Source organism: Meriones unguiculatus, chromosome 10, assembly GCF_030254825.1.
Source record: "Meriones unguiculatus strain TT.TT164.6M chromosome 10, Bangor_MerUng_6.1, whole genome shotgun sequence".
Classification (NCBI taxonomy): domain Eukaryota; kingdom Metazoa; phylum Chordata; class Mammalia; order Rodentia; family Muridae; genus Meriones; species Meriones unguiculatus.
In genome coordinates, this window is record NC_083358.1 from 108,217,560 (window position 1) to 108,244,687 (window position 27,128).

Genomic DNA, 27,128 nt, shown 5'->3' on the forward strand with positions numbered 1-27,128 from the left:
ATATGTGCCTTGTATCCCTGATCTCTCCAAGACTTTAAACATGAATGGGTGTTGGACTTTGTCAAATGCTTTTTCGGCATCTAAGGAGATGATCATGTGGTTTTTCTCCTTCAGTTTGTTTATGTAGTGGATTACATTGATGGATTTCCATATGTTGAACCACTCTTGCATGCCTGGGATGAAGCCTACTTGGTCATGGTGGATGATATCTTTGATGTGTTCTTGGATATCTTATTGAGTATTTTTGCATCAATGTTCATTAGAGAGATTGGTCTGAAGTTCTCTTTTTTTGTTGGGTCTTTTTGTGGTTTAGGTATCAAGGTGACTGTGGCTTCATAGAATGAGTTTGGTAATGTTCCTTCTGTTTCTATTTTGTGGACTAGTTTGGAGAGAATTGGAGTTAGCACTTCTTTGAAGGTCTGGTAGAATTCAGATGAATCCATCTGGCCCAGGACTTTTTTTGGACGGGAGACTGTTGATGACTGCTTCTATTTCCTTGGGGGAAATAGGACTATTCAATCTTTCTACCTGATCTTGACTTAATTGTTGTCGCGACCACCTCGACCAGCAAGGAAGGCACGGCACATGAACTCTTCTCCAAGTAGTTTATTCAGGAAGTTTGAGCAATCTTCTTCCCCCAGGAGAGCCCTCCCCAGTAATAAGTACCCTGGAGCCAACCAATCCCAGGAAGCCACGTGGGAAGTGCGGATAGGTAGACGGCAGATCATCAGACACACCATAGCCAATAAGGAGTTGTTTATCACAAGAGCACTTGCCGTTGGGATGGCGGAAGGTAGAAACCGGTGCCATCTTTAGGGCTCAGCACACGCAGCTCTCCACAGTTCCCCCTTTTTGTTTTAGAACGAAACAGGCGAGAGTAGAGGTCTGATCTCCGGCAACCAACTCAGGACCTTGTACGGACTCTGCGTCAGACCTCTCAGCCCAACCCGAGCCCAACCCGTCCAGTACCATTTTTTCAGAGGCAGGAGGTAGAGAGGGAATTGATTGGGGAAGGGTGGTACAAACCCGCATGTTATCAGACATGCTCTCCATGAGATCACTATCAGCAGTCAGTGAACCTCACGTGCAGTGCTCAGCCGTGCAGCCTGAACGTGATGCTTTAAAATTTCATGGCGGTAAGCCATGCTTGAGGGGATTGTCCAGCTTCAATTGCTGTGAATGCTAAAATAATCATGGCCTTGTCTGTCTCTATTGTGTGTAACCCTCATCCGACACAAAACCCACAGGCCCACCAGGGAGGCCAGCACCAGAAGGCACGCTACCGCCCCAATGCCCGCCCACTCCTTGAGATGATTCATTGCAGAGAGGATCCACGATGTCCATCCTGTAGCCAACGAAAGATCGACTCTAGGGGAATTCACATGGACTATAGCCAGTCTCATTAATCTGGGTAGATATATAAGGGGAAAAGGTAAAGTAATCTTTCACAGCCCAGGCAGGTTTAGTGGCCTGGCAACCAGTCCAGTGGCAGCAGAGTATCATCCCTCCGGCCTGCACAATGAGGAGCCCGACGTCGTTGCGAGGGGATGGAAGTATTCCCTCGGGGCCGTGAAACAGGCCACCATCCACCAATCTAAGTACCATTATCTAGTGATAAGAAAGTCAAGTCTGTTCCTGTAGAGCCAAAACCTCTCTCTCCTCTATCTATACTCCTAGCAGGGTAGCGACCATGGAGGCTGGGCAACAAGATAAGTTGAACTATCCTGTCTCCCGGAGAGATAGCGATTACTCCACGAGGAGAGGACACCATGATCTTTACAATTCCTGTATAATCAGGATCTATAACTCCTGGATGAACAATAAGTCCTCTTAAAATTGTAGATGATCTTCCTAGCAGGAGGCCGACAGTGTTAGGCTCCAGAGGTTCCTTAAGGTCTGAATCTATTAGCTGAATTCCCATTTGTGGAGTCAATACGAGTCTGATGGCAGAACAGAGGTCCAATCCTGCGGAGCCGGAAGTGGCTCTCCATGCTCCCGAGGATGACGGAGGGAGGGTCACTTCTCCTGTGTCTGCTCTTCCCGTGTCTGAGCACTCATGGCTCCTCGGGGGGCCGAGGGAGTCCTGATTTGATCCTCCTGCCCCTTTTCCGGGGGTTTTTTCTTTCTCTTTTCTTTAACCTTTGTTTTTTCCAGTCTCGCTATAAGCTCCTCAATTTCCTTTTCGATATCTTCCATCCCAGACTTACTATCTGAACTAGAAGTTGAACCAGGGCTCTCTACCTCTGAGGATTTCTCCGACTTAGTTGACCTCTCCTCCTTCAATTGATCTAATGCTGCTTGCCCTTCCTCTATCGCTTGGAAACACCTCTGATCTTCCAGGCAACTTCGGACAAGTTGCCACACAGGTATCACCCTGGGCCTCAAAGTTCCTTTTGTCTTTGCTAGATCTAAGTCTCGTCCTAACTTCTCCCAACAAGAGATCGTAAGATCCACCGACACCGCAAACCATGGGGCAGCCATGTCACAGGCCTCTGAGAATCCCTCTAAGGTAGATACCTTTAGCTTGAGCTTCTTAGATAGAAGCAGCTCCTGTAGAGCTAGAAAAATTGGGTACAAAGGAGAAGCGCCCATGTCTTACTTTCGGCTCGCTACTTCGCAAGCTTATACTTTCGGTTCGCCGATCCTTGAACTTGTTTTCGCTCTGTCTTTGTCTACAGACAAGAGCAGCTAGCCGCAACTACCGCGGACTTTATCGTCCCAGCTTACCTTGGGAACTTACCAGTGCACTGCCCTGACTACAAGGAGTTCTGAGCTGTTGAAGAAGAAGGAGGAGTCCCCGTACGGGCCACCACTTGTCTCGACCACCTCGACCAGCAAGGAAGGCACGGCACACGAACTCTTCTCCAAGTAGTTTATTCAGGAAGTTCGAGCAATCTTCTTCCCCCAGGAGAGCCCTCCCAAGTAATGAGTACCCTGGAGCCAACCAATCCCAGGAAGCCACGTGGGAAGTGCGGATAGGTAGACGGCAGATCATCAGACACACCACAGCCAATAAGAAGTTGTTTATCCCGAGAGCACTCACTGTCGGGATGGCAGAAGGCGGAAACCGGCGCCATCTTTAGGGCGCGGCACACGCAGCTATCCACAAATTGTGATAAATGGAATCTATCTAGAAAATTGTCCATTTCTTTTAGATTTTCGAATTTCATGGCATAAATGCTTTTGTAGTACGACCTAATGATTGTTTGGATTTCCTCAGTGTCTGTAGTTATGTCCCCCTTTTCATTTCTGATTTTGCTGATTTGGATAGTTTCTCTCTGCCTTTTAGTTAGTTTGGCTAAAGGTTTGTCTAGCTTGTTGATTTTTTCAAAGAACCAGCTCTTGGTTTCATTGATTCTTTGAATAGTTTTATTTATTTCTAGTTGATTGATTTCTGCCCTGAGTTTGATTATTTCCAGCCGTCTGCTCCTCTTGGGTGCATTTGCTTCTTTTTTCTCTAGGGCTTTCAGTTGAGCCATTAAGTTACTTGTATGAGATGTCACAAATTTTTTCTTGAAGGCATTTAGTGCTATGAATTTTCCTCTGAGCACTGCTTTCATTGTGTCCCATAAATTAGGGTATATTGTACCTTCATTTTCATTGAATTCTAGGGAGTTTTTAATTTCTTTCTTTATTTCTTCCTTAACCCAGCTATCATTGAGCAGCAAGTTGTTCAGTTTCCATGTGCTTGTAGGCTTTTTTCTAATTCCAATGTTGTTGATGTCCAGCTTTTTTCCATGGTGGTCAGATAGAATACAGGGGAGTATTTCAATCTTCTTGTATCTGTTGAAGCTTGCTTTGTGACCAACTATATGGTCTATTTTGGACAAGGTTCCGTAAGGTGCTGAAAAGAAGGTATACTCTTTTGCGTTTGGGTGGAAAGTTCTGTAGATGTCTATTAGGTCCATTTGATTTTAGGACCTCTGTAAATGCCTTTATTTCTTTATGAGGTTTCTGTCTAAATGATCTGTCCCTTGGTGAAAGTGGGGTGTTGAAGTCTCCCACTATCAAGGTTTTGGGATCGATGTGTAATTTAAGTTTTAGTAATGTTTTGTTTATGAATGTAGGCGCTCTTGTATTTGGGGCATAGACGTTCAGAATTGTGATGTCCTCATGGTCGATTTTTCCTTTGAGAATGTAGTGTCCCTCCTCATCTTTTTTGATTCATTTTGGTTGAAAGTCTGTTATTAGATACTAGGATAGCTACCCCAGTCCGTTTTCTGGGTTTGTTTGCTTGAAAGACATTTTTCCAGCCCTTTACTCTGAGGTAGAGTTTATCTGTGTTGCAGAGGTGCGTTTCTTGGATGCAGCAGAATGTTAGATCATGTTTTCGCACCCCTTCTGTTAGTCTGTGTCTTTTTATTGGCGAGTTGAGTCCATTAATGTTGATAGATAATAGTGACCAATAAATGTTAGTTTCTTTTGTATTGGAGTCGGTGGTCTTACTGTGTTTCATTGCTTGTTTTCTTTTCATTTTTGTTGGGATATTATCTGTGTGTCATGTTTTCTTGGGTGAAGTTGTTTTCATTGGATTGGAGTTTTCCTTCTAGTACCTTCTATAGGGCTGGTTTGCTGTGTAGATACTGCATAAATTTAGTTTTGTCATGGAATATTTTTTTTTCTCCATCTATGTTGATTGAAAGCTTTGCAGGGTATAGTAGTCTGGGTTGACATTTGTGATGTCTTAGAGTCGCCATGACACTTGCCCAGACCCTTCTGGCTTTCATAGTTTCTGATGAGAAGTCTGGTGTGATTCTGATAGGTCTACCTTCATATGTTACTTGGCCTTTTTCCCTTGCTGCTTTTAATATCTTTTCTTTGTTCTGTAGATTTAGTGTTTTGTCTCTCTCTGGTGTCTGGAGAGTTCTTCAGGAAGCTGAGAGAGGTCCCGTGTCCTCAGTATGTGCTGAGGACTAGCTGTACCTGTGGGAGAAAATTACGCAGGCACAAACGGGGCAAATGCAGGCACACGCACACGCCCTCGTGCGTGCGCATGTGTGTGTTTGTGTGTGTAGAAGTGTGCGTGGAAGTGTGTCTCGGGGGACAGAGTGATAGATAATGTTGAACCCTTGAGTGAGTGGGAGGGGCTCTGCACTGTATATGTCGAAGGCGCTAGTGATGGTCACGGCGCAATTTCTGGCATTAACTGCCTTAACTCCTCAATTGGACCCACAGAGCAGGGGCTTCAATGTCCCAAGTGACTCTCTGTTTCCCAAAGTGGGTATGTGGGTGGGAGGGGTTCAATGCCTGGCTTCTGTTTTAGAAGGACCCTGAATCTGGGGCTCTGCAGATTCTCAAGGGTGCACTCACTCTCAGGCAGGTCACTTGGCAGGGATCGGGGTATCCAGGCTCTCTGCTTTCTGGTTTGGCCCTGATTGTTTGATGTGCTCCACCAGCTCCGTGCTGCTGCCACTGCCACTGCCAGGTTAGGAGGTCCCGCTGCAGCTGGAGATCTCAAGGTGGTCACATCAGCTGAGATCGGGGTAACCAGGCTCTCTGTTCTCTGGTTTGGCCCTGATTGGTCTTAAGCTGGAGGGCTGATGTGCTCTGCCAGTTCAGTGCTGCTCCGCCGCCAGGTTAGGAAGTCCCATTGTAACTGGAGACTGGGTTGCTAGTCCAGATGCCTTCTGGGAAGTCCTGGGGGCTCTCCACTGTGCTCTCCAAGCTTGGGAGGCCCAGCGCCTGGTGTGTCCAGGTTGTATGGCGTTTCTGACTGGTTTTGGTGAGTATATAGTGTATTCTCTGTCACTGTGGGGTTGGGTGGGCTGTACAGTCAGTGATTGCGATCCTGCGGAGCCAGTATGGAGGCTAGCAGACCCAGGACCCTGGGAGGATGGTGCAGCTGCGTGGGTCTGGGACCAGTACCGCAGGCAGTTGCCACTAAAGGGCTTGGAGCTCTGCCTCAGCTGCTACAGACCCCAGGCAGTTAGGTCTGCGCTGAGGAAGATGAGTCCGCTGTGCCGAGGAGGACGGAGGTCTGGGGGAGGGGAGTGCTGGAGATCAAAGGATCCTTTCTCTCCTTCTCCAAACAAGTCCCCGGGTGACCAAAGTTTTCACCTCCTTCGATGTTCCCTGTTGTTTAGAAAGCCTCACCGTTATTTTCCTGGGTTCAGAGATCCTTCCACTCACCAACTCAGACATTCAGCTCTTCCACAGTTCAGAAGCTGTGTGTGCTAGTCACCATCTTGGCTCCACCGAGAGTTTCAGAGGTTTAGTCCATTATCCTCATGGGGTAGAGCATGGCAGTACACTAGTAGACATTGGAGCTAAGAGTTCGTCTTCCTGATCCACAGGCAGCAGCAAGAGAATTAGCATTTTCAAAAGCCAGTTGCTGCAAATTGGACTCCACCTTCCGGATCTCCAAAAATTCTTCCTGCTGCCTTTAGCAGCCTATCCACAAACTCTTGGAAAGGTTCATCAGATCCTTGCTTAATACTGCCAGAGCGGAGTTCATCTCCCCCTTAGAAGGCAATTTTTGCCAGGCTCTACGTGGTGTGGCTGCAATTTGAGCGTAGACTGCAGGGGGTAATTAATTTGATTATGATTACCTTCATATTGGCCCTCTCCTATCAATATATCTAAATTTCATGCAGGGTTTCCAGTCTGGACATTAAGGGTGGTGGTTCTGCAGGAGAATTGGAGATAATCTCCTCTGGACAGTATTGCCCGAGTCACAGTTTTCCAGTCCAACGGAGTTAAATTATTATCAGCTAAGGTTTCAAAAAGCACCAAAGTAAAAAGGCGGTAGGCCCAGAGGGGGAAACAGCTGTTTTTAATTCTTTTAATTCTTTAAATTCGATGTTAACGTGTTGTCTGATTCTATTTCCCGGTGGATCCAAAGCCTCAACAGCTGGGTAGGCCATAGGGAACTCGAAAGTTCTCAGCCCTTCGTCTAGCCCTATCCATAACCTGTTCTATAGGAGACATAAATTCTCTCGCCTTGCCTGCCCGATTGTGTTGTGTCAGTTCTTATAGGAAGGTGGACCCTTAGATTTCAAAGGGGGCCAATTCGGATTGTGGTATTTTGCAGCCTCCTCCTCCAGATCAGCCTCATCTTCTGTGTTTAGTTCTTTCTCCTCATGAATTTCCTCTAATGCTCTCTGGGCTGATCCATAAATTTTTTTTTTTTTTTCTCATTTGGGGCTCAACTTCCTCTTTAGTCTCAGCCAGATCCATCCAATGAGACATTTTCTTCTTCTCTAACTTCTTTTAAGTGGGCCCTAATGGAGTCCATAGACTCCTTAATATATTCATCAGATTTTTCTGCCTTAAGAGCCTCATTTATTAAAGCCCATAATGCGAAAGTCATAGCCCCAGCTTCTTTTTCTTTTAATTTTGTCTCGACTTTGTCCCACATAGCCAAATTCAAACTTCTGCTTTCAAGAAACCAGCGACAAGAATAATCAATAATAATCAAGATTTTTTCTAAAAAATCTTGCAGAGTTTTAATTTTAAAATGTACACCTCGTGTCCTAAGAACCTGTTTTAAGGATTTGATAAATCCTGCCACCTGACTCTACCTTAGTCAGTTGATTTGTACATGCTCCTGTGGTCCATTTTCACTGGCCTCAGTGTCTCCTCATTCTCAGGATCCAGGGTTTCAGCACCACCTGTCACTGCCCACAGCAACACTTGAATACCCCCTGAGTGAGGGCTGGGGGAGAGAAAGGCAGGGCAACACAAGGAGGACACCAAGTCAATCAAGTTCTCTGATCAAGGTGCCAAAATTTAATGAATCGAGAATACAATACAAGTGTTAACAGAAGGAAGTAAAACCACAAAGACTGTTAGCGTTCCCCAGGCAATGATGACATTTGAATCAAGAGAGCAACTGCTGATTTCTCGTAAACGCTAGCCCTTCATAAATGCTAGCCCTTCATGGTAAACAAAACTTAAGCAGCAAAATCGGAACCAAGCTATCTGTGATGACCAACATGGCTAACATACCTCAGCTACCAGGGACAAAAGGACATCCGTGTTCCCATCATAGTCCTCCCATTGAACAGGGTGTTTGACCTGGTGAGTGGTCTGTAAGCCACCAACTTCCTTGATATTGGGGCTAGGCCTATAGGGCCAGGGCATGAGGTGGGAGGCATCATTAGAGGAGACAATGGTAGCATCCTCCCCAGTATCCACAATGCCTCTGATCTGGGCCCCATCTAGGAACATAGTCATTTGAGGGGAATGCTCAAAGATGGGAAGGGTCCATTGAATGTGGGGGTTTGCCACATTACCCTGGCGTGGCTAAGGGTCACCCCAAGGGAAAGTTTAAAGGAGCAGATGTGCAGTCTTTAGCCTACTGATAGCCTTTGTGGCATCAAGGGCATGAGGCTTCCCTTGGGCAGGCACAGTGGAAATGGCCTGGCTGGCTGCACGCCCAGCATGGTTTTTGAGAAGGTTGTTTGTCAATAGCCAGGGTCTGCAAAGAGGCCACAAGAGCTTCGGATGGTGCCATCATGGGGTTAATATCTTTGGCGGCAGTGATCCACTTACGGATATCTTCATTGCTAATGGCTGTGATGGCATTGCAGGCTGCAGTGGAGGCTCTTTCCCAAGCAAGCTGTTTAATCAGAGCCTCTCTAGCTGGACCAAGGGAGTACACCGGTCCACCAACTCTGTCACATGAGTAAGGAATTCGGTGAAGCCCTCTGAGGGCCCTCGTACAAGGTTGTGGAAAAAGGCCTCTGGCTTGTTAGGAAGGCATGTCCTAGGGCCTGTAAAGAGATGGATTTGACTTGTCAAAGTACCCATGAAGGCCAATGGTGGCCTGGGTGACAGGGTCCATGTAGGAACCCATACCCATAAGCATGTCTAAGGAAATAGGAACACCAAGTTGAAGGTTGCTGTGGGCCTGGGATTTGCCCGGGTCGTTATAGGCTGCTTGCCATTGAAGAACTCTAGGAGCATGTACCCCTTTAAGAGGGAATACCAGTCATAATGGGTTTGCAAGTGAATAGCCCATTTTAGAAGAACCTGCTCAAAATAAGGGGAGTCTGTTAGGAAACGTGCGCCTGTGAAGATTACACGGCGGGTTCACAAATCACACCACGAGATCGGTTCCATGTGGGAGGTTATTTAGGGGAAGGGAGAAGGGGGTTGCAGAGAGAAGAGGCCCGAAGAGGGGGGGGGCTCCAGGAATTCTTTTATAGGGTGACCCAGGGCATGCGCAGGTAGTTCCAGGTGATCAGCAGGTGGTCTGGGTGTCTTCACAAATGCCTGATAACTGGTTTGTCAGGTCCCTTGGGGCTGGCCGAAGAGGTGCCTGCTTACTGATCCCAACAGAGTCCACATTGGACTCAAGGGCCACCTTCCAAATGAGGGCCAAATCAGCAAGTGGGTGGGATGCCAGGGCCGGGCGGCCACATCATGTCTAACATTAACAGGGTAGGCCGCAGCCGGAGGGCGGCGTGGTGAAAGTTCCACCCCATGGGTATTAGGTGGGGGTTTGTGGTTGGTGAGTACAGTGGGAGGACGAGGGATGAGAGGTGGGGCTGCAGGAGGAAGAGGGGATGCTCTATCATGGAGCAGTGATGAGGGTAGAGTTCTGCCTATGTATAGGTGGGGGCAGGCTCCAGTTGGGTTTGGGCAGAAAGAATCTCAGGTGATTCTGGTTGTGTGTGGGAAGAATCTACCTCCTTGTTGGAGAATAGGGAGGAAAGGCTGGAGGAGGTGAATGGTAATAGAATATTATCCATAGGGGGTAGCTGGAGGGGAAACGAGAAATGGGGGGAAAAGAAGGGAGGAGGGGGCAGCACACTCTCCCATAAGCAGCCAAAAAACAAAACAAAACAAAACAAAACAAAACAAAACAAAAAACACAGAGGAGGGGGCTAATGGCTCATTACAAGCAGCCAGGAAACATACAGACAGGGGGCCCAGGCCACATTGGTCTAGCAAAAAAAAGGGGCCTACTCACAGAAATAGTTGGCATTTTGCCAACACCAAGAGGGCCAAGGCCATGTTGGGTGCCAGATGTTGGTCCTCCTCCCAAGGCTCCAGCCTGTGAGTGATGGCGGGGTCCAAGCCAAGGGAGTGAGAGGCACCGGAGTCACTGCACAGATACCCAGAATCAGGTGAGTGCAATTCAAGGGCGAGCAGATGCAAACTGGTTTATTCCCAGAAGAGAGAGCACATTATATAGCCTTGGGTAACCAAACAGGTTCCACACACCATCTCTGAGCTCCAGGCAGTTTCCCCAGCATCAGCCCATGAACCCTCTGCCTGACTACCTCTGCAGTCAGGACAGTGGAAGTCGCCCTAGGCCGTGAGCTCCAGTGATCGCTTGCCAGGAATGCTCATACCCCAGGAGAGGGCAAAGGTATCCTGGTATGACCATAAATGAATGAGTTACCTGCCCCATTCCTAAGTCCACCTGTCTTTGGGTAGTTCATGGATAGGGCTTGGTGCTGGTGGCACCCTGGATCCAAGCCTTCTTATCTGAGAGGGCCCCCATTGGTTGTTTTAGGACTGAATTTGAGATCTGGTGTCCACCAAGAAGTCCACCAGCTTTTCCTCCACCTTTAGGGTTACCCAGGGCTCGTGGAGGGGGCATAAGCCCTGACATCCTCAGTCACTGAGTTCCCCTAGTTCCAGGACCTTGGATTTGTTGGTCTGGGCTCTCTTGGGGCATTCATTTTTCCAGTGTCCCTTCTCCTTGCAGTAATAGCATTGATCTTTTTCTACAGGAGGATGGGCCTTAGTCCCCCCTCCCCGCCCCTTGGGGAGGAGCCTGCTTTCCTCCTTATCTCTTATAAGCCAGGTTTTTCAGTTCACTTATGTTAGGTCAGTCATGATAGGCTTCGAGGAGGATCTTCACCAGTCCTCAGTTTTGTCTGTCTTCTGACATTTCTCTATTGTTGTAGAACTTCTCTGTTATAGCAACCAACTTAGTCGTTTACATGCAAATCCATTCAGCTGTTGGAGCTGGCATCGAATGTCTGGGGTGGCTTGGTTGACAAAGGTCATGTTGGTAGCTGACTGGTTTTCCTGTGCCTCAGGATCAATGCAAGTGTAGATTCTGTAGGTGTCCATCAGTCTTTCCCGAAAGGCACCCGGGCTTTCATCCTTGCCCTGCCCTATCTGATTTATTTTGATAAATTTGTGGGCTGTCTAGCAGCCTCTTTGAGGGGCCCCCATGAGAATCTGGTGGTAGACCTGGAGCCTCCCTTTACCTGCATTAGAGTTGTAGTCCCAGTCAGGCCAGGGGAGTGGGAAAGCTGCATCAGTTTCAGCCTGGACCTGAGTGGGCAATCCATTGGCACCTGGAACTAATTTCCAGGCTGCATTCAAAACACAGTCCCTCTCTTCGGTGGTGAAGAGGACCTTCAACAGCTGCTGGCAATCATCCCAAGTGGGCTGGTGAGTTAGCATCACTGAATCTAAAAGAACAGTGAGGGCTGATGGTTTCTCACAGACTTGGGGTTTTGCAATTTCCAGTTGTATAAGTCATTACTAATAAAAGGCGGGCGGGTCATATATTGTCTGTCATTACCATCAGGGGGTCCTGTGGCCCTCAGAGGAAGAGCCATGGTGGATTCCACCTCTGCCTGCTGTCCAGTCCCTGGTGCGGGGCATACTTCCCAGTGGGTCTGGCTGGGTACAGGCTAGTGCCGCACACCACCCCCAGGTCCCCTCACCCCCACTGCAGTGGCTTCCCCAGGAGCAGGCAGAAAAGCTGGGGCAGGCACCAGGACGTAGGGTCAGGGACAAAAAAAAAAGTCTTCCTCTGGGGCTGAAGGAGGAAGTAGGGGAGGCTGGTGTGGTGCCTTGCAGGCTTGGGAGAAGGGAGGACATAGGAGTCAGGAAGGGCCTGAGCGAACATGTGTGTGTGGGGGGGGAGAGGGCCATGTCACTCCACCAGATATTGCCAAGTGGTGTTGTAAGGAACCTGATCAGGCAGTCCGGGATATTCATATACCAATCTTTAACCCTGTAAATAGAAGGCAAGTGGAATCTTCCCTCCTTCAGCCAGCTCACCTTAAATGTGGACCATTCGTTCTTGCAAAAGATAGTTAATTTATCTGGGTGACGACCAAGCCCAAATTCACTGAGACCTGGCAGGAATCCTTGAGAGGCAAATAGACCTGATGTCAGTTCAGAAACCAAATGGGAATTTTCAAATTCTTTAGAACCAGATAAGGACCCAAGGGCCCTTCCTGTGAGTCGGGAGTGTCCTCTGTTACCCCTGGCTGTCAGACTATGTGGGAGTCTGCTAAGCCCCTTTTGGCCTCCAGAGTGCGCTCAAGAACAGAGAGACAACAGACTGGACAAGGAGTGCCTCAGAACTTACCAATCAGCTGGGGAGAGAAAGAGTCCCCTCAAAACACTCAACTACTCTACTCAACTACTCAGCCTCAGTGATCCCATACGCGCCCCCAAATGTTAGGTTCCATGAATAGCTGAAGGAAGACCCCAGACTCAGATAGTATGTAAAAGCAAAGAGCGTGTGTTGTGCAGAGAGTTCCAGCATTCAGGGGTCACCACACTCGCAAAGTGGAGACCCTGAGATGAGCTGGAAGGCTCAATTTAAAGCCAGTTAGGGGAATTCCAAGGGTGGTGAGGTAATCCTTATTTTGATTGGTTGACTGCTAGCCTAGGGGCATGGGTAGGCTTGGGATAGGTCAGGAGCTTGGGGACTTTCCAGATTTGTTGATGAGTAACTATTGATCAACCTTAACTGCCCTGGCCAGATGTTGGGGCCTTTTCTGATTGGCTCTTCTTTTTCTGTGGTTCTCCTAGAACCCTGGTTTTCTTTTCTGAATAACAGAAACTTAGGCCAGGCTTAAAGATCTCAGAACTGAGACCTGTCATGGAGTTGGTCAGGTCCATGTCCTGGGTATTGGCAGGGGTCTGGGATCTCCCTCACGGTTTTGAGATTAAAGAAGATTATTTTATATGTTGAAAATGGAGGAAGACACAGTGACAGGGCTTCTGGATTCCATTTGAGTTTGTTTCTTTTAGGATACAAATAATTTTTTCCATGGTGATTTCAGTTTTGTATATCCTCTTTGGATAGATAAGAATAAGAAAGACGTGGAGAAAGAAGAGACTGGGAAAATAGATCCTAAATTAGAGGCCATGGAACAAGGGTTGGAGGAACCTTTGAATCAAAATAGGGGACCTTAAGAAAAATCCATTCTGGGACTTAAAATAACACCAAAATGGTAATTACAGATGAGAAAAATCAACAGAAGCTTAAAGAAATGGCAGAATGGTAGCCCATTGAGATGCTGGGTAGAAAGGCTTCATGTATAGGCCAGCATGGTCAGACTGGATGTCGTGTGTGTATTGTCAAGGTTCATTTCCTGAACGAAGGTCTGTATGTTATCCTGTTTGGTGTTGCCTTGGAACAAGGTCATATGGTGGCTTGTTTGCTCCTTTTTGCAGAGTTTGGAAAACTGAAATGTGTGCACCATACCATTGGTTCATTCAGAATTTCAATGGGCTTTTATCTTAGTTCTGAAAATGATGATTCTAAGATTACACATTTGTTAGAGGTGGTGACTGTCTCTGAGGACCTTCGTAAATTGGTGCTGATGGAGCTTCATCATGTTGGAATACAAAAATTTTTAGACATTTATGGCATGAAACCTGTCACAGATATGAATCCTGTAGTTCAAACAATTATGAAAATATCTAACAATAAATTTTTTAAAAGTGGTCATAAAATAGGAAGGGAATATAATATCTCCCTAAAATAGATTAAGTGATGATTTGTTGATTTTAAATATTTTAAATGAGACAAATAGCATACTTGCTAAGATACATTTGATTATGGAAAAATCTGCTGAACTAAATTGGCCTGTTTCTATTAAAGATATCATAAGCCCAGAATGGAAGACAGGAAATGTGTTACATTGGAGAGGAAACAAAAGGCTATGTCTAAACTGATGGAAATGAAGATCTTGGCTGTAGACAAAAGGAAAGAAATCAAGAAGACCAAACAGGACAGGTAATATAATTTGCTGATCCCTCCATATGGGAACAGCTCTGAGACGGACCAAGACATGCAAATTTCTCCAGCCAGGACTTCAGCTATGCACGGCCAAGAAATCTTTGGCTACAAAATCCTGAGGACTTACTGTGCCATTCTTTTAAATGACATAGATAAAACTGTATATTACAGTTTGGTTCCTTACCTGCTTGAACAGGGAACAGAAAATCATCTTTAACAGAACTGTGTTTGGTGCACAACCCATACATATATTAATACAAAAATGTATAATACCTTTAAAAGTTTATATATTTTACAGAGCAAGAGAACCAGACACCAATAAAGACAAGAATGTCCAGATGATCCTGCCTCACAGATGGCCTCAATAACTGTTTCCTTCAAAGTCTGCATTCATGACAATGTCAAATATCTAGCTAGAGCATCCATTGTCATGGACTGTTCCAGTCAGGACTTCAATTAAGCTCTGAACTTTCTCAGCATTCAGAGACTAGACAGCAAAATTTACAATAACTTTAGACTGTAGAATATCCCAATTTTCTTGGGCTCCCAAACAAACAAACAAACAAAAAACCAAACCAAACTAAACAAAAAACCTGCCTCCCAAATCATCAAGAAGCAATTTAATACTACACCCCATTCCCAAGAGGGGTGGGTGGTTTTTGGTAATTCTATGGGTGATAGACACTTGTTATTATTTTAAAGGGGTTAGTTATAGGAATAAGTAAAAGGGTAGATTATTCAATCAACTTTGAAACCAAAGAACATTAATAAGTGAAATATCTTACAGTGGTATAAATCTTTGTATATTAATACAGGTTTAAGATTATATTTGGTTACAACATGCTGAGGATACAATTCATAAAACTGCAGTGTTAAACTCTAGTCCCTTTGAAAGCTGTTTAGTATAATTAAGAAATTCATATTAGCAGTCAGTCAAACTCATGGTCATATTAAATATTAGTTTAGTTAATTAAAAAATCTGTTTCCTAGATTGACAGATAAAAAATAGCTAAAAAACAAACAATTCAGATAAGATAGATAGATGGTCTTCAAAAACCTCAGAGATCTACAGAATATGGTATTTAAAGAATTTATTAACTTAAGGCTTTTTTATTTATTTTTTATTTTTTGACATGAGACAGGTCTGCTCCTGGCAGCACCCCAGTTCTACTTCACAGAGCATCAAGAGCTTCAAAAGTGGCAAGCTAGCCACTGGGTGAGAAAATACCCTTGTATCAATTAAGACAGAATACTGTCCACACAGGACAAACTGGATGCAGGAGAGTCAATTGCCGAGTTTTGCAAGGACAAGACAGGCAAGTCCCTTATAATTCCTGCTTCACAGAAAGGTCTGTCAAATATTCTGAGCCAGAAGGCTGACGATGATGCTCCATTGTCATGGAAGAATTTGGGGGACTCTCCAGGAAGCCAGATATCTCTGTTGTTTTCTTTTGGAAGCTGCTTATCTGCACTTTAACACTCCTTCTTAAGTCTCTGATGGGGTTGAAGACTAGATAGTTATAGTCTTGCAGTTAAACTTAAATTGTTTGGGATGATAGAAATTGATAGATAGTAGAATACTTTTTCCACGGGTGGCAAATATACAAACGTAGATCTTACTAATATTTTTCATAACTGTTATTATTCCATATAGTTTGTTATTGTTAAAAAAAGAGCTTTTTATTAGACTAGAAGAGAGTGATGTAGGCATAAGGTCAAATGTTAATTTCTGTATCCTCCATATCTGGTTTCAAGCCTTGTTTTGAGGATCTCTTGTCTCAATGTTGTATAAACTCTGCCCCCTAATTGTCCCCTGATATGCCAATAAAGCATACAGCCAATTGCTGGGCAGGGGAGAGAATAGGGCTGGACTTTCTGCCAGCCAGGGGAGGAGGAGTTAGAGAAGGAAGTAGGGGATTCAGCCACAGGAGTGGCTCTTCTAATGTGTTTGAGGAGTAGACTAATAAAAGAAGTAACTCTTTATCTGAATGGAACTCACTTTACTGCATCATCTGTAGCTCATAATAAATAATTAAATTTAAAGAATATTTAAGGTTGAAGGATATAAGAACTTCAATGATGATAAATGATTTAAAATACTATTGTTTTAAGATTGTTCTAAGCTTTAACATTAATCAGATTTTAAATTGTATCCTAAGTCAGTTTGTCTCCTTTTGTAAACTTAAAAAAGAGTCTCACAAGCTTCAGAAAATAACTATACTCATCTGCTACAAGTCAGATGGACTCCAGATAAGTACACCTACCTATTCCTGAAAATGGGAATTTTCCTTGGTCTTGGGATTCTTTACCTTCCCCAATTATTAGGAAATTTTGATTCTGTCTTTAGTCTATATTTGTCTCAGCAGATTTTTACTTGGCTGACATAGACTCTATTCAGGGCTCACCTACAGAATGCAAGCAGCTGAGCCCTGGATTTCCTGAAAACTGACGTAAACCCCTGATGTAAACTGACGTGAGTGCTGCCTGTCTTTCAGCTGGATCAGCTAATCAGATGCTTCCATTAGTTGCCCTATTGCCCAGCCTCTGACTAGCATTTCAGCCTTCCTGGGGCCCCCGATGACAACGTCCTACTGTCAGCTGGAAGTAGTTAAAGAGAATAACTTTGTTCATTTTCCCACCTAACAGGCTGAAATGCTACATCAAAAGGAATTCCCTGGCGTAAGGGACAAATGGGTTTCTATAATGCCAACAGAGGTAGCACCCTCATCATGAATCTGATGAGGCCCCCTAATTCTCTTCCTCTTGGTTATGTATTATGCCCCTTGCATGATCATATACCACCTTCCTAACACTCACATGATAAAGCTGTCTAATTTCCTAGGGATGGTAAAGGCAGCCATCTAGCAGCTCCTGAAGGTACCTGGTTTGCACCAGAGTTCTCTCCCCCTGTCTCTCTGCCAGTCATTTCACAAACAAAAGCCTGAGTTATGTGCACTTGTTCATGTATCATAGGTCACCTACTATGAGGGAACAGCAGGATGAGTGCACGTGGGCCTTTATCTCTACTCATGTCCTCGAAGGGCTGCCATCCTAGTACCACTGTTAATTGGGATGGGCATTGCAGGTTCAGCAGCCATAGGGACTGCTGCTCTAGTCACAGGGCAGATAAACTTTCACCAATTGAATGAACAGGTGGATGAAGATTTGACTCAGTTACGTTCAGCCACCTCTTCCTAGAACAAGTAGACTCCTTGGCTGAAATGGTCTTGCAAAACTGACAGACATTAGCCTTACTGTTCCTCAAGGAAGGAGGATTATGTATGGCCCTAGGTGAACAATATTGCTTTTATGTTAATCATTCTGAAATAACTAGAAATACTTTAATGGAAATCAAAACTGACCTCAACAGAGAACAAGAAAAACAACAAGGTTTAAACTGGTTTAAAAAAATTATTCAGTTGGTCCCCTTGGTTAACTTCCCTAAATACTGGCATAATAGACTCTCTCTGTATATTGCTGTTAGTTCTAACCTGTGGGCCATACCTCATCAATGCCCTCTCACGTCCTTCATCCACAGGAGAATCTCAACAATTAGTTTATGGTCTTAAGGACTCACTATAACTCTGGATGTAAAGGATGAATCAGAGTCAACAATTTGACTCTAGGCCAAAATACAAAAGGAGGGAAACAGTTGCAGCCTGCTATTTGAGACAAAGCTGCAACCATTTTTTTTCTATTCAGTTTCCATTTTGTTTCTAAGGTGAAATTAAGTTCAAAAATTTAAACTTTTCAACTATGCTTCCTGGAAGCAGTTGTTCATAGCTGACCTTATATTTTACTGTGATTCAATAATATCATTACTCATACTTTGTTATCTATTCACTTGGCTACAATATGGCTGCACCCTTCTTATCTCCACACCTGGTTACACTTTGGATGTACTGTAGAAGACCCTTAACCTTGCTTCACTTACTTCACTTAGGACCAATCAGCTTAGCTGATAATACTCTGCCTCGTTGGCCAAAATGTGTTCCTGCCTTCTCCATGTCTTTTGCATTTGGTTCTTTCTATAAGATCCCTGCTGTGAAAACTTGTAGATGTCACAGTTAGGCTCCTGACGCCTTACTGTGGCCCTGATCAATCAGCTTGGAAAAGGCGTTCCAATAAACCATATCTAACTGAGACTGGAGTCCGAGTGGTTTGTGTGGCTATTCTTATACTAGAACACCCCGTGCAACAGAATATCTGAAATCTTTAACTAGTAGTGAATGAATAGGAATGTATCATGGTTCCAGAGGCTGAGAAATCCAAGAGGGGTAGTATCCAGCAAGAGCCCTCTTGCCACAACAGTGTGTGTGTGTGTGTGTGTGTACATGCATTCATAAGGGGGAGAACAAGATGAAGCCAAACTTCCTTCAAGGAGCCCACACCCACATTCCATTCATTAAGAGAAGGCTGTGTTTCCCCTTGAAGATCCCATCTCTTTTTGTTTGTTTGTTTGAGACAAAGTTTCTCTGTGTAGCCTTAGCTGTCCACTTTCAGCCAGTAGTGGTGAGCTTGAATTGCATAATATAATTCAAGAGTGACGAGGACCTTATAAAGTGTGCAAGTTCCTCAGACCCAGTAGTGAGATATCAAGCAATCTGAACGTGGCCACTTTCTAAGACTGGGTGATGTTTAGGTCCACTGATGTTGGAGAACTTCTCAACCTCTCAAGTAGCCTGGACACGACTTGTACTTGGCAAGGTGCCAGGATAATTTCTGAGAAGAAAATCCAGCAAGAATATGTTTTATCTTTTTATGTTCAATTTGCCTGTTGATTTACTGGTATTTTCGGAGCCTTTTAAGATTATTTTGTTAATAGTTAACATGTGTGCATGTGCATATGTGTCAACATGTGCATGTAAGAACAGATGCATCAGAGGCTAAAATATGACAGATTCCCTGGAGCTGCAGTTAGTTACACGTTGTTGTGAGGCACCTCATGGGTGCTGGGGAGCAAATTCAGGTCCTCTGAAAGAAAGGTATGCAGTCCACTCCTGACTGCTCAGCCGGCGTGCAGCCCCAGGTATTTTACTAACACCTTTTCTCTTTCCTTCCTTTCTTTATTTTTCCTTTCCTTTCTGTTTTTTTATTTTTTGTTTTATTTATTTATTTTTATTACAATTTATTCACTTTGTATCCCAGCTCTCGCCCCCTCTCTCATCTCCTCCCAGTCCCTCTTCTCCCCTTAAGTCCCTCTTCTCCCCTCCCCTATTCCACTTCCACCTAACCCTAGCCTATCAGGACTGGATGCATTGTCTTCCTCTGTAGCCTGGTAAGGCTGCACCAACCCCCCACCCCCAGGGGAGGTGATCAGAGAGCCTACCACTGAGTTCGTGTCAGAGAAAGTCCCTGTTCCCCTTACTAGGCATCCCACTTGGAGACTGAGCTGCCATGGGCTACATCTGTGCAGGGGTTCTAGGTTATCTCCACAAGTCATCCTTGGTTGGAGTATCAGAAAAGATCCCTGTGCCCAGAATTTTTGATTCTGTTGCTCTCCTTGTGGAGCTCCAGTCCCCTCCAGGTCTTTTTATCTCCCCCTTCTTTCATAAGCTTCCTTGCACTTTGCCCAAAGTTTGGCTACGAGTCTCAGTATCTGCTCTTTTTGTTTTTTGAGAAAGGGTTTCTTTGTCTAACAGCCTTGGCTGTCCTGGAACTCACTCTGTAGACCAGGCTGGCATCAAACTCATAGAGATCTACCTGCCTCTGCCTCCTGAGTGCTGGGATTAATGTGTGCTAAAGTGGAAGTTTCTTTGGAAACTCAGTTGTGTTATATGAATATACTCTTTATTTTTGTTCCGAGTGTGGGACATGGGAATGTGTCCACCACCTTGTCCCCAAGAAAAACCACCCTGTGAAAAAGTGTGTGATGTTTATCTGCTGGAAACTACCTTGTTCGAGGGGTGTGGTTTTTGCTAACTGGAAAACATCCTTGTGTGGACTCTGAGAATGGATAAATAGAAGCCCACAGACAGGGAGACAGTGCTTTTTGCATCTCTGTGCTTTGCAGTCATTCAAATCACTTTGCAGGGTTTTGAAGAGAGAAACGCTCCAGAGAACTTTACATGCTTCTTTGGCTGAGTTTTTGTGCTTATGTGGACACGTGCCATTTGAACACAGTCTTGCTGCTTTTGCCAAATGGTGCTGTGGCTGTTGCTGCTGCTGGTGGTGGTGCTGTGTTTTGCTGCTTTACTGTTTGGCTAGACTTCTGCTATCCTGATGACTGAGACTGGTAATCCCCCAAAAAAACCAATGTCCCTAATCAAGAGGAAGTAGCTGGAAGAAGTCTACAACCCCTTTCCCTACTAATCTCCTACTGAGGGTTGGAGCTGTTGGAAGGGAAGCAGAGGCATTTAAGAACATTAAATAAAGTAGGTGTTTGAAAAAAAACTAAGCCTACAGTGTGTACCATCACTCTTGGATCACCCATTTTTATTATTAAGGAAAAATACAGCAAGGATTTTAAACATGAAGAGATAAGTTTTTCATCACTTTTTACTAATTTCAGTTTGAGTTAATAGTGTGTTTTACAACTGTGCATTACTTTTTCTACTTAGTATTTTAAAAAAATTATTACAATATTTATTGTTAGTTTTGTTCACTTTCAAATATGAAATTACTGAGTCATCGTGGGGTGTGAATCACATCTGTTTGGAAAATAGCACGAACATCAAGAGTTTACAGTACATTCAAGAGATATATGACTTTGAATGGACTTCATACACCAGTAGCATTTGTGATTTTAAAGAGTGTTGTATTATATGATTGGTTTGTAAGTAGAAAATGAGTTTTTGTAACAAAAATAAAAGGAACAAAAGGTAGAAAACTCATTTTAAAAAATGTTATCGGGGTTATAAAAGGCCAGGAGGGGTGATGCATGCCTTTAACCCAGCACTCAGAAGCCAGAGGCAGGTGGATCTCCATGAATTCAAGGCCGTTCTGGTCTACAGAGTGAGTTCCTGGGACAGTTGGAACTACTCAGAGAAACCCTGTCTTAAAACAAAACAAAACACAAATAGCAGAAAATTATCCAAATCTAAACAAACATGAAAATCTAAGTACAGGAAATTTAAAGAACTTTGATCTGACTTAGTGCAGAGAAGACTACAGTGAGAAATACAATCATACTACCGGAAATCAAAGACAAAGAGGCTCTGGGCACAGAGAGAAAAGTAGGAAAAAGATAGACAGAGGAGCACCAAAAAGATAAGCAGTGGGTCCTTTAGCAGAAACATTCGGGACAAAAGTCAGCGGGATACTGTACTCAAAGTGCTGTGGGAATAAAACCACCCACAAAGAATACTGCACCCAGCAAAACTATGCTTTAGAAATGGAGGAAAAATAAAGACAGACAAGCAAAGCCAAGGGAGTTAATTACCATAAGATCTCTTTCCTGCAGGAATGCTGAAGAGTAGTTCTCTAAATAGGAAGATAAAGAAAGAGATTGGTACCATAAAATCATTAGAAAGGAAATTCCCTAGAAATAAACTAAGCTAAGTAAATTGCATATATTGTTATTATGAAGTTTTAAAATGAATATCAAGACACTAACTGCAATAATTTGATAATGATATGAAACACAAAAAATGAAAATCTGCACATCAATATCAGAATGAATGTTACGAGGTTAAACGGTTTATTTTATGATTACTATTATCAGCTTAAACTAGCCTACTTTATGTAAGTGTTATGGTAATTAGAAAGCAAAAGGCTATAGTGAACACAAAAGAGGAAGACAGTAAGGAATCAAAGCATATACTAAAGAAAAATCAAGTCATTATGGAGAATAGCAACAGACAAAAGGAAAAAAAAAGATTTAGCTGAAAACAATAAACAACACTACAAAAGGAAGATCTTAACTATCACTAATTATCTTGAATGTAAATGGTTTAAATATCCAACCAGAAGACATAGAATAACTGAATAAATAATACAACACTCAACAATATGCTGCCTACCAGAAACCCACACAGACTAAAAACGAAAGGATGACATGCAAATGGAAACCAAAAGATAGAAGGAATAGCTATACATACATCAGGAAAAATAGTCTCTAAGTCAAAAACTGGAAGGGAGGGAAGGAAGGAAGTAAAGAAAGTATATATAATGATACTGGAAGTAATTCATTAAGAATAATCATTATAAAAGTCAGGACTGGTGGTATGTGCCTTTACTCTCAGTGGGAGGCAGAGGCAGGTGGATCTCTAAGTTCAAGGGCAGCCTGGTCTACAAGTCCAGGACAGCTAAGGCTACACAGAGATTCTGTCTTGAAAAATAAAAACAAACAATAAAAAAAAATAACCATTATAAAAATATGTGCATATCACATTGAAGTACCTAAACATAAGTAAATGTTGAGAGCCAGGTTGATCCAAGGCTCTCTTAAGAGTCCCTGATGGATGTGCATTGAACGTATGACAGGAGTCTACTGAGCGCATCTGAAAGACTCTAACTAGCAGTGTTTTCAAAGCAAAGACTCATGACCAAACCTTTGGCAGAGTACAGGGAATCATAAGAAAGAAGGGGAGTTAGTCTGATGGGGAAAGGATAGGAGCTCCACAAGGACCAAATATATCTGGGCACAGGGTCTTTTCTGAGACTGACATTCAACCAAGGACCATGTATGGATATAACCTAGAACCTCTGCTCAGATGTAGCCTGTGGTAGCTCAGTAACCAATTGGTTTCCCAAAGGGGAACAAGGACTATTTCTAACAGGAACTCAATGACTGGCTCTTTGGTCTCCCCACCCCCGAAGGGAGGAGCAGTCCTGTTAGGCCACAGAGGAGGGCTTTGCAGCCAGTCCTGAAGATACCTGATAAAACAGGATCAGATGAATGGGGAGGAGGTCCCCCCCTATCAGTGGACTTGGAAAGGGGCACGGTGGAGATGAAGGAGGGAGGGAGGGACTGGGAGGGAATGAGGGATCGGGACATGGCTGGGATACAGAGTTAATAAAATATAACTGATTAAAAAAAAAAAAGAGTTCCTGATGAAAAAACAACAATAGTTTTGTGTCCTTGCCCGGGAGCAGACTCAGCAAAGTCCTGGGTTGGGGCTGGAGTTGGGTCCTAGGGCCTCGATGCTGTTAAGATTTTGGTTTGTGGAGTTATTAGTCCCAAGGCCGTTGTGTGCTCAGTCTATGGTGAGTTAAGATAACCTGTAGTCCCTAAATGCAGCATTTCTTGATTAGCTTCTAGATGACTTTGTTCTACAACCTCCCCACCCCCGCAAACTGTATATAAGAAACTGCACTTCTTGTGTACAGTTGGTTGGTATTAGCCATCAGCCTGTGCAGGACCCCCTGGTCCCAATTTTTCTATTTATTTTCTCATCCTTGGTCCTTCCCTTTAGGACCCAGTCACTGACGAACAACTTGCTGGTCTAGATCAAGTAATGAGAGAGAGAGAGAGAGAGAGAGAGAGAGAGAGAGAGAGAGAGAGAGAGAGAATATGAACATTATCAGTCTTCAGTACCCTCTATTAATATGGATAAATAACCGAGACAGATAGTAAGGAAACATTGGTCTGAACTACATTTTGAGCCAAGTAGAACATTCTGTCCTACAACAGAAGCCTGTATTTTCTTCTCAAGTGTACATGGAACTTTCTCTGGGGTGAATCATAGGTTAGGTAATAAAACAAGTTTTAAAAAATTTAAAAGGGTTGAAATTATATAAAACATCTCTTGTGACCACAGTGGTATGAAACTGGATATCAGTAATAGAAGCAATTTCAGAAGATTCACAGTGAAAGGCCAAAGATTTAAGGAGGCTTAACAGACTCCATAACAGGCCTCAGATTCTCCTTAGAATGGGTAGGCCTGAGTTTCTATTTCCCTGAAATACTTGGGCAGTTACTGGAAAAGCCAGAAACTTCCCCAGGTAGAAACTGCCCCTAGACAGAGTCAATCACAGGGCAACAGGCAAGTATGTAACATTCCTGAGGTCTGTAGCCAGTCATGTAACTGCTAAGGTGGAAATTCCTGTTCCTTGCTTCTATCTCAATAAAAACCCTTCGTAACTGCTGTTTGGGGATCTCAGTACAGATCCACTGTGTTGGTGAAGTCTGGGACTCTGAGCTTAAGCCCGAATAAAGGCTCTTTGCTTTTGCCTATGTGAATCAGGCTGAGTGGTCTTTGGGGACTTCGCCATCTGGGCATAACACACAGATGTATAGAAATTACACAGCACACTCTTAACCACCAACAGGTCAAAAAAGAAATAAAAAGCAAGACTGGGAACTACTGTGAAAAACCCATAAACACACTACATACCACAATTCGTAGAATGTGGCGGAGGCAGGTATGAAGAAAATGTTCATAATGACAAAAACCCACCTCAGAACATACAGTCAAACAACCTGACATGGAACTGGAAAAAAGAGAAACAAGCCCAAAATTAGCAGAAAGAAGAAAAATAATACTCAGAAAGAAATAAAAATAGATTCTAAAAATGACCAATAGAATGAAGAGGTTTTGGAGATATTTTTTTAAGGAAAAAAAAAAAAAGCAAGATAAAATCATCAGACATGCATTATAATAAGAAAAAGCCGGGGAGACTGAAGACTCAGAATTGGAAATGCAAGAGGAGACATTCAACTAATAGTACAGAGATAAACAGCTAATGTGATGTATGTGGACGATTGCATCCTAATAAATAGGATAATTTAGGGGAAAAAAGATAAATTCCAACTACTTTAAGAAGACAACCATAAAACAATAGAAAATATGAACACGAGGAGATTGAATTAGTAATAAAAAGCTTTCCATAAAAAAAAATTCCCAGAACTTGATTGCTTTCTTTTAAACCCTTCCAAATATTTATGTCAGAAGTAATGTTGATCCTTCCCTACAATGTAAGGTGTTACGGCTTGAATGCTGGTGCTCCCACCTGAATTCCACATGCTAGAACTTAGTCCCTAATGTGAAGGTAAAAAGAGAGCCTTTTTCAGAAGTAAGAATGGGAATACTGATCTTGGGTTAAAAGGAGTATTTACCCCTTCCAACATGTAAGGCTGCAGCAAGAAAGTGCCTCCTTTGAATTAAAACTAGACACTGTATGAACTGGTGCTTCTTCTGGCTAGCTTTGAGAACCATGAGCAACAAGTTCATATAGTTCAGAAATTTCTGCAGCATCCCTAATAGACTGATTCAGGGGGAAAACATCCAAAGTCATTTGACAAAGCAAACATTCGCCTGATAGATAGTAAATATCTAACATCTATTTGTCTGTCTATCTGTCTATCTAAACTGTTCAGCATCATTAATTAGCAGGGAAGCACAAATTAAAGCTACAATGAGAGGTCATTTCATATATGTGAGAATGGCTGTTACCAAAAAGACGAATGATACCAAGTGAAGACCAGGAGGAGAAAAAGGAATTCTTGCACGTTGTTAGTGGGGATGGAAATGACTATTTATAGAAAACAGAATTGAGGGCCTTCAGAAACTTGCAAGTGGACCCTTGCTGGTCACTGAGATCTGATTCTTCTCATTCATGCACTTTGCCTGACAAACCCAATATGGCTGAGATCAAGAAACAGGGTAAGTGGAAATTAAAGAAGAATGCATGTATTCGCAATAGTGCATTTATTTAAATGAGGGTACATTGTCACTAGTGCTGGAACAACACGGGTGGAACTGAAGATACTATATTAAGTAAAACAAGCTAGGCACACTGCATTATCACTTTTATGTTGAGTCTTAAAAAACATTGGACTCATAGAGGGCAAAGCCATTGTCATGGAAAGCTGGGGTGTAGGTGAAGGAATTAGAGAGATTGGTGGCCAAAGGCTGCAAACCCTCAGTTGCCTAGGAGGAATAAGATCAAGAGATCTACTGCACATGATACTTCCTGTAGTGAATGACAGTACTGGAAAACTGGTAGACTTTTCAGTCATAGAAATAAGCGTGGGCTCTAGAGTATTCAAGGAGCCACCGATACCTTGCAGCATATCTGACCCGTGCTGTCTCAGCTTCTGAATAAGTCTTTCTAACCATTTCACAAAGATAAATATTGTGGTGATGCACCTGTTAATAACTTGACCTAGCTTTTGCTATGTATGCGCATGTCAAAGCAACATGCTGTACACCAAATATATGTCTATATAATTTTATTTGTAATTAAAGTACTGAGTACTTAGTGATCCCAAATATTTAAGAGGTATAGTGTAAAAACCAACACCAACACTAGAATTATAGTTTAGAATTAGGATAGAATTTAAAAGACACTGGAGCCTTTCCAACCTACCTCCTGCCTCCATCTCCAGGTTCGCTCCTGCTGTTTCCATCCAGCTGGGGGATACATTTATCTGTGTCGACTTTTTAAAATAGAGCTTGGATCTGGCTTCGCCTGTAATGTAATGGCAACATTGAACAAGCCACAGCTCGTAAAAAGGGATCTTAAATTCATTTTTATTTTAACTGTTTGATTAAGTCTCTTCCAAGGTACTCTTTCTTCCAAGATATAAACAGAGGTCATGTCCCAGACGCAATTACAGACTGTCACGTAAATGGCTTCCCTTTTTGTTTTATGTGTGTAGGTGTTTTGCTTGCATGCACATCTGCTCTGTGTGCGGAGATTCCTGGTGCCCACAGAGGCTAGAAGAGGGAGTTGGGCTCCCTGGAACTGGAATTACGGGTGCCTGGGAGTCACCACGTGGGTGCTGGAAATGGAACCTGGGTCTTCTGGAAGAGCAGCCAGTGCTCTTCACCACTGAGGACAACTTTCGAGAGCTGGTCCTCTCCACGTGTGTCCAAGGGAGGGGACTCCAGCTGTGTTGCCGGGCTTGGCTGCTGGTGCCTTTACCTGCTGAGCCATTTCCCAAGCCCAGCATTGTTGCGTCCACAGTCACAAAACAAAGTGGTAGGTAATTGGGAATTTAAAATGTCAGGCCTCGATAGGAATGCTAACTTCAGCCTCCATTCAAAGCTAAAGTCTACCCTCTCCTCCAGTTTGATCTGGCCTCGGGCTTGAAGCCTGGAATTTGAAAGTAAGAAGCTGAGGGTCTTCATTTTCCATGCTTCCCCAACCCCCAACCCCAGAGGAGTCAGGTGTAGCTTTAGGAGGACTGGCAAAGCTTCGGGTTGCTCAGTGCTGTGTGGAAAATCAAGCTCTCACTGCGTGTTCCAGGCTGACTGATCTTCAGGGACTCTGTGCTCACTCCGAGAGC

The 27,128-nt window shown here is 43.7% G+C and overlaps 1 long non-coding RNA gene across 1 annotated transcript in view; it reads left to right on the plus strand.

Annotated features, from left to right (window-relative positions):
- Positions 1-18,078, plus strand: part of LOC132656973 (uncharacterized) — a 35,605-nt gene extending 17,527 nt beyond the window's left edge. The window contains exons 3-4 of the long non-coding RNA XR_009594812.1: positions 2,202-2,366; positions 2,679-18,078. This is a non-coding gene — a long non-coding RNA (uncharacterized LOC132656973). The remainder of the gene's footprint in view (positions 1-2,201; positions 2,367-2,678) is intronic.
- Positions 18,079-27,128: the final 9,050 nt, after the last annotated feature.